Raw genomic sequence first — 7,316 nt, 5'->3', positions numbered from 1 at the left:
GTCCCACCACGCGTGGGAAGCAGCACCCACAAGCAGCCGCTGAGTATTTTGGAAATCCCCCTTGACTGCACAGCTGTAGCTTTGAACTCAGCTCCTGGCACTTGTGGCCACGAGCAGGAGTTTTGAGAGAAGAAAAATAAAACAACACAAACCAAACCAAGACCAACCCCAAACCAAGGCGGAGGCGAGGTATTTGTTTACTTGCAAAGAGTTAGTTTTGTTCCCCACTAGCCTGGAGGAACGCACTGCTTCCGTCCCGCCGAGCCCCCCAGCCCCGGGGGGAGTCTCCCCTCGGGGATCTGCAGGGTCAGAACTCGGAGGGAGAAGCTGCTGGGAAATAAGGGGGGACGTGGCTGCGGGCTGAGCAGGAGCCTCAGCGGGAGTTTCACAACCTGACCCCCGAGCTGGGTGCTGGTGAGGCGGCTGTGTGATGCTCATAGGGATACCCCCGCCATCGGGGGGGATGGGATGCACCGGGGGGGCATCTCTCCCTCCGCCAGTCCCTCTGTTTATATGGATCTCAAGGAAAAACAGGACCAAACACCGCTGCAGCCGCTCCCCCAGCTTCTCTCTTAAGCACCCCACACACACACCCCGTCAGTGAGGGTTTTGCACAGCCGGGTGCCATTTAGGTGGTGCTGGCTCTACCGTGGGGGCGTGCACGGCGAAAGAGGAGAAGGAGCCGGAGCCCCCCGCCCGCTCCCCAGGACCAGCTCTGGCAGCTGTTTCCAATAGATCCAGGAACGGCTTTACAAGAGAAAAATAGGGAACAAAAGGTAGGAGAAAATCCAAGTTTCCAAGGTAAGGAAGGAAATGATCAGGAGAACAGGAAAGCCTCACTCGTACCCAATACACCGCGTCCTGACCTCACGAACCTCCCCGCTGCCCGTCGCAGCAGGACGGGGAGCCCCCCCCGTGCCGGCCAGCGTCCCCGGCACACGGCACAGCACGGCGGCTCGCGGCCCCTCGCCCTCTTTGTTCCTTCGAAGGGACCCCGGAAAGCAAGGGAGGGCAGGGCTGCGAGCTTTGTGCTCACCCGGAGCTGAGCATCTGCCGGGGGCGGCCGCCCCCCCTGCAGCCCACCGCGCCGGCGGGTCCCCTCGCTGGCCTCACCGAGCTCGCCCACGTGGCCGTGGCGCTGCCGGGGCAAACAATGGGATGGCGCGCTCGCCACGCAAGGCCTTCCTCCTCCTCCTCCCCACTGTGGGCTTTGCCTGCCACCGGGAGCTGGCCCCTCTTGGAACACGGGGAGGGGGAAAGATATTAAAAAGAAAAAAAAAAACCAAACCACAAACAAAAACCCCACAGAAAATATGAAAAACTCTAATTTGCCTTGTGGCTGCACTGAGATGAGCGATGGGGATGGCAAGGTGGGGACCTCCCTGGGCAGCACCCAAGCACACACCCCACAGCACCCAGGGGTGCAGGGGATCCCTGCCCATGGCATCGACCCCGAGCTGCCCTCCCATCATCAGCCAGGACTGAAGAAATAAATCCTCTCCTCTCCTCCCGTCCCACCCCCAGCTTTTCCAGAGAAACCCCTCCCGGATGGAAGCTGGAGAAACTTTGCATCTTCACACCATTTGTTGACATAAAATCCATCCCCTGCCTTACTTTTGCAGAGGCGCTCGGGGTGGGGTGGAGGGGGGGAACGTCTGTTTCCATTTGAAACTGTCAAAATTAGCATTCAGTAATTAAAAATCACACCCTTTCTCTTAATAACCTAACCAGCATGATACAATCAGGTTGTGCCAACTCTTTAATCTAATTGACTAATTACAGATTTTAATTTAGTCAGTTACTGAACAACTGTTGACAATTTGTTTTCATTAGGGACAGAACAGGATAAATATTTAGGCTCCCCAGTCAAAGACTAAGACATAAGCTCTGGGCTCTGACCTCCGGTTTTGCGCCAACGGCTTCTCCACCGGCACCACCCATGGAAAGGTGCCGCTCTGGAATGCCCCAGTCCCACTGCCGGGCAGCGGGACGCACCGCAGCGGAGGTCGCTCCATCACGACAGCAGATATTGTTAAAAATACAAAATTAAACTAATCCAGCTTTGCATGGCGCTCCAGTTAAAGCAGGGTTTAAGGGACACTCGGGCTCACAGGCTGGATGGGCACACTACCCTAAACTGGGAGGGAAGGCTGAGCCCAGCGTGCTGCCGGGAGAGGGAATTTTTTTTTTTTTTTTTTTTTTTTTTTTTTTTTTTTTTTTTTTTGAAGTGATGTGGAGTTTTGCAGCTGCTCCTGGCAGCCTGCCACTCCCGAAGGAAACTCCTCTCTCCGGTTACCTACCGGAGAACCCTGTCCCTGCAGAGCGGAGCTGGATGGAGCCCAGACAGAGCACGGTCCCGTGCAGAGGTGGGATGGAGCTGCGTGTGCTGCCGGCTGAGTCTGTGCCCAGGGCTCAGGCAACGCCCATGTGGGCTCCCAGGGACCACACAAAGGTGTTCCAAACCTCTGTCCCCTGATTGCACCAAACTTGCCCCAAAAACACCTGCTCTCCTATGCAGTATGTTTGTAATACACTGGCTGCAAAGGGCACATTGCAGAGGTGCCCATGGATCACCACCACCACTGCACAAGTGTCCATGGACCACCACCACCACCACACTTGCTGGTCCCACACCCACTCCACACAGCTGTGGGTGCTTGGACCAAGAGTCTCAGAGTCTTCACTGGAAGAAGACAACAGCCGGGCACGGGAGAGGCAACAGTCACACTGAGACCCTCAAGCATACACAGCATCTCCTCCCAGGAGGGGTCCCACACAGCCATCTTGCCTGCTGAGGTGCCACACAGACTCCGGCAAGCAGGAGATGCTGTGACAGTGAGGAGATGACCCCCAGCAGCTCAGAGACACTCAGGCAGTGATCCTGGGACAGGCTGCCTGTCCCACAGCCAGCCGGGGTGTGATGGGCAGATCCAGCAGAGAAGGACCACTGCCCATGCCTCATCTCCAAAGCGGGGCTGGGAGGGAACTTACAGGGGGTGAAATGGCTGGGTTTAGGGATCAAACCCCAGTGCCTGGGTGACACCCCCAGCATGTGCTGCCAACAGGCCAAAACCCTTCCAGCTCCTTGGGTTTCACCTCGTTCCCCATGGAGCAGTCTTGCACATCAACACTAGCAAGGCAGAATGCTACATCCATCCAACGCCAGGGGCTTCGGAAACCCCCTCGCCAAGATCTCAATCCAAAGGGAACTGTTTGAGATGGTGGGGAATAAGGAGGAGCCCTGGTTGTCCCCAACCAGGATGGGACGACACAAGATACACCATCTTTTCCCAGACCAACCACCACCTTTGCAGCAGTAACCACCCCCGCTGCAGCAAAGCATCCTTCCAGACCCAAGTTAAAAAGAACTGCAGCAGCTTTCCAAAGTTAAAAAAAAAATAAAAAAAATCAATCAATGCTTTGCGTTAATGGCAAGTTGAAGCCACCACTCCGTAGATCTTGCATTGCAAACAAAACAGCACTTCAAGTGCTCCCAAGTGTGGGTCCTTCTGAGAGAGGAGCAGAGGGAAGGATGAAGTCAAGTCTCTGGCAGCCAACGGCTACCCTGATTTTTCTCTCCTGCACATTGAAGCTCTGTGCAGGCAGAGCAATACCACAAAAAGTATGTAGCAACAGTCAACTAGATTTAAGTTCATTTTCTGTAGCTCGAGGCCAAAATCGACTGAAGTGGTTCTGGTGATCAAGTTTTCTGCAATTCCCCTTTCTATGTATTACCTCTTTGACAGAAATTCACTGCGGTATTTAAACTGGCAGTCATCACCGCTAACTCAAATTGTATTGGCTTTCATGGCGTTGAAATGCTCAACTGCGACCAGCCATCGGCCAATTCGCAGATAACGCGGCGGCTGAAATCCCCTGTCATGCTGAGCGATCCCGTTGCAACTGCGCCGGCTGTGGGAGCGCCCCGTAACGCCGGTGCGTTCGCCTCGGGGCTTTGCCCAGCAGCGGACCCCAAATCAACAGCTACAGGTTGAGTTTTAGGAGTCGACGGGTGCTCGTGGCGCTGTTAACTTGGATAAACTCTTTTGAATCAGGTGGGAGAGGCTGACTAATAACCCTCCAACCAGCACAACTCGTTAGTTGTGTTAACTCACAGCCGTGACGGAGACGGAAGGAAAGAGAAGTGCGGCATTCCTCCTGCCCGTGCCGGGTGTATCCCCGCTCCCACCACCTCTCTCCCAACAAGCACCTCTGCTGAATCCCAGCAGCCTTTTGTCCTGTCTTAGGACAAAAACCTCAGGAGAAAGGTACAAAGCAATATTCCTAAGCCACTGCAAGAGCCCACGTCTTTCAAGGGTTGCCCAAAAAAACCCAGAGGGGTGGGATTTCTCCTTTTTTGTTTTTTACTTACTAAAGAGTTAAATGTTAAAAACTAGAGGGGGAAGTTGGTGATTTGTCCTGCTGCTCCTAATAGTTTTCATAGGGTTAGGCTGGGAAATGAAGTGGAAATGACGCAGCATGCCCATCTCGCCGTTAGCACCCCGCTAACGAGGTGCACCGCTCCTCCTCCCAAAGACGCGTCTCCTGGGCGAGCACCCCTCCGGCACCGGCTACGGGAGGGCAGCGTGCCAAACCTCGGCCGGCCCGGCACTGCTGCGCCGCTCCCAGAGCATCCCGCTTTGCCCTGAGAATGGCACGGTAAAAACGTTGTCTTTGGGTAAACAAACACTGTATTTCAGGCAAACGCTGAGCTGCCCGCGCAGACACTGTCCATCGTTGGCCAAGTGTAAATACAATGCTTTACCAATCTGGGGCAAGACCTATATCAAGATATTTTTAACCACAACCACCAGATGAAGGGATTCATGACTCACTGGTCCAGCCCCCTTCAGGGTTCATACCCCATTTTAGCTGCCACACACCGCTGATGGGTTGTGGGGTTTTGGCGCTTGAGAAAAACCCATCAGTGAAGCCGGCCACAGCGCTCACCAGTACCCCAGCAGCCCGCTTCAGCCCAGAGGGCTGGTGAGAAACAAGGCGCTATTCACACTCCCCCAGTTATCACCCGGTTCTTTGGTCAATATTTAAGTTTTGGCTGGGTAGGTCCCTCACCCTGTAAAGTACATGACGTGCCAGGAAAACACTACTCCTTGGCAAAGGACCGTGCCATCCGTCGCTGGCCACGCCGGGCAGAAGCACAACCCTGTTTTGAGACCAAAACTTGCCCAGGGAAACCAAACAAGTGCCACCAAGTCAAGGGAAAGGGGAGCAGAAAAACATTCTTACAAGTCTTTTCGGTAAAACCCAAAAGGTAAAGCACTTGGGGCTGTTACAAAACTGCATTACACTGAGAATTAAAAACAATCAGGATTGTGTCTATTTACTGTAAGCTTAAAGCAACATGTATTAAAGAAGTTTATGCGAATCATCTAATGCACTCAGGCCTATTGTTAGAGTTATTACCAAGCTAAAAAAAGATTAATTTCTCTAAATACACTAAATCCTCAGACACGATGGAGGAGACCGCTGTGAACGAAGCATTACCAAGTCTTGGTTGTTAATGTTATCTTCACCTGCGGCTTTGTTGCCCGAAGATCTACCTTTGCCTTGCTCCTGATGAGCCCGCTGTCCCAACTGGGCTCCAAAAAAGGCAGAATTTGGCCCAAAACACCCAGGAAGCGAGCAGCTTCCCACGCCAAGCTGAGCACCAGTAGATGCGCTGCCAGTTGTCAGCTCTGACCCTCAGTTCAGGAGTTCACCATCTTAATCCGACCCAGTAAAAACAAGCAATGCAGGGAGCGGCCGCAGGGAGGGATGGACAGACAGACAAACCCTCACCTAGCAAATAGATACCCAGACCCGCTTCCCCCCCGCCCCAGAGGGATGGGCATGTTTCCACCCTGGGCAGAGAGGAGAGGCAGCTCAGCAGGCAGCCGAGGCTCTGTGGCCGCCCAGCGCTGCCCGCACCCCGGGGTGATCGCTGCGTCCAGCACCGGCACGCAGGAGCGTCGCGGAGGTCCCCGAGACGCTCACCCGGCGCTGCTCGCCGACAAACCCTCGTGCATCCCAAACCAGGCATGTTGAGGCAACGAGAAACTCGGGAAGGGAGGAAAAATGGTTTCCATACCATAGGCTCCCCGGAGCAGACAAAACCAGCTCCTGCTAGAGGGTTTAAACTCACTTGACTGGGGTCCAAGCCCGCAGCCAGGTGACTAATCCTTTGATGCAAATTCCTCCCGACACTGCGGATGCGGGCGATGCACGCGGGACGGGAGCGGGCAGCCCACCCGTCACCCACCAGAGCCGACACGCCACGCGCTCTCGCCAGAAAGAATTTTTTTAGGAGGCATCCCGCCCCGGGAGGGTCATCCCGGGGTCACACTAACACCCCTGCAGAGAAGGACCCAAACCACTGCCAGACAAGATACACACCCTCAACCAAGGGGGGCGTCTGCAACACCACCTTCAACAAGCAAACACCTTCAACTTGTTGGTTTTGAGGGAGGACTCGGACAACCAAGGAAGCCCCCAGCCTTGCTAAAGGCAGGGAAATATTCACTGGGGCATTTTGGGGAATCCCTCCCTCCTCCCCACCACAATCCAACCGCTGCCCACCCTTTGAGATGTCCTCAGCATGAAGTATCTCACCATCGATCCTCCAGTAAACGCTTTGTTGTCCACTGCTATACAAAACTGCTTAATTCTACCAGTAGCCTGAATGCCTTTAAGTGCTTAAGATAAGGATCTGAGCTAATTTACATAATTGCAACATTATGAAATACTGTTCAGTCAAATCAGAACACTGTTGGTTAAAAAAAAAAAAAAAAAACATCCAAAAAACCAAAAAAAACAACACATGCTTTTGCCAGTGGGTTACGTCGATGCACCGGAGAAGCCGGAGCTCCCCAACGCCGTAATTACCGCGAGGATTAGAAACTTGTTACTCACGTAGTCATGAAAGGCTTTCGCTTCACTCGAATGTTCACAAGTGTCTCGCCTTTCAGGAGCTGCGCAGTAAAGGTCCCAAAACACGCTGCGTGGCGGAGAAAGTCAAGAGAGGAGGCAGTTACTCATCAGGGCTGGCGCAGTGAGACAGGGGGTCACCGGAGGTGAGCGGCTTCCCACCCCACGGGGCCCACGGACGGGGAGGGGACCTCGGCCGGATCCAGCCGCGCATCCGAGCTCGATGCCACTTGGACCTCTGGAAGTGCCCGACCCGGCGCTGCTGCGCCCAGGATGGGTGACTGACAGGGGGTTGTTTTAAGGGGAAAAAAGCAGCCTCGGAGGGGTAACTTCTCCAGCCCTCGCAGCCATCCTGCCACCTCCTCCTGCTTTCCCCCGGGCGCCCCAATGGC

General features: G+C 54.4%; 1 protein-coding gene across 2 annotated transcripts in view; it reads right to left on the bottom strand.

The window, feature by feature from the left end:
* SSBP3 (single stranded DNA binding protein 3) overlaps positions 1-7,015 on the bottom strand; it is a 53,629-nt gene extending 46,614 nt beyond the window's left edge. For both annotated transcript variants that reach the window (XR_003398922.1, XM_026853923.1), the window contains exon 1: positions 6,910-7,015. The gene's annotated coding sequence lies outside the window, so the exon portion shown is untranslated. The remainder of the gene's footprint in view (positions 1-6,909) is intronic.
* Positions 7,016-7,316: the final 301 nt, after the last annotated feature.

This window comes from Athene cunicularia, assembly GCF_003259725.1.
Source record: "Athene cunicularia isolate RWA chromosome 8 unlocalized genomic scaffold, athCun1 chr8_part1, whole genome shotgun sequence".
In the NCBI taxonomy this organism is placed as follows: Eukaryota; Metazoa; Chordata; class Aves; order Strigiformes; family Strigidae; genus Athene; species Athene cunicularia.
The sequence above is the reverse complement of the archived record's forward strand: the minus strand, read 5'-3'. Positions and strand labels throughout refer to the sequence as shown.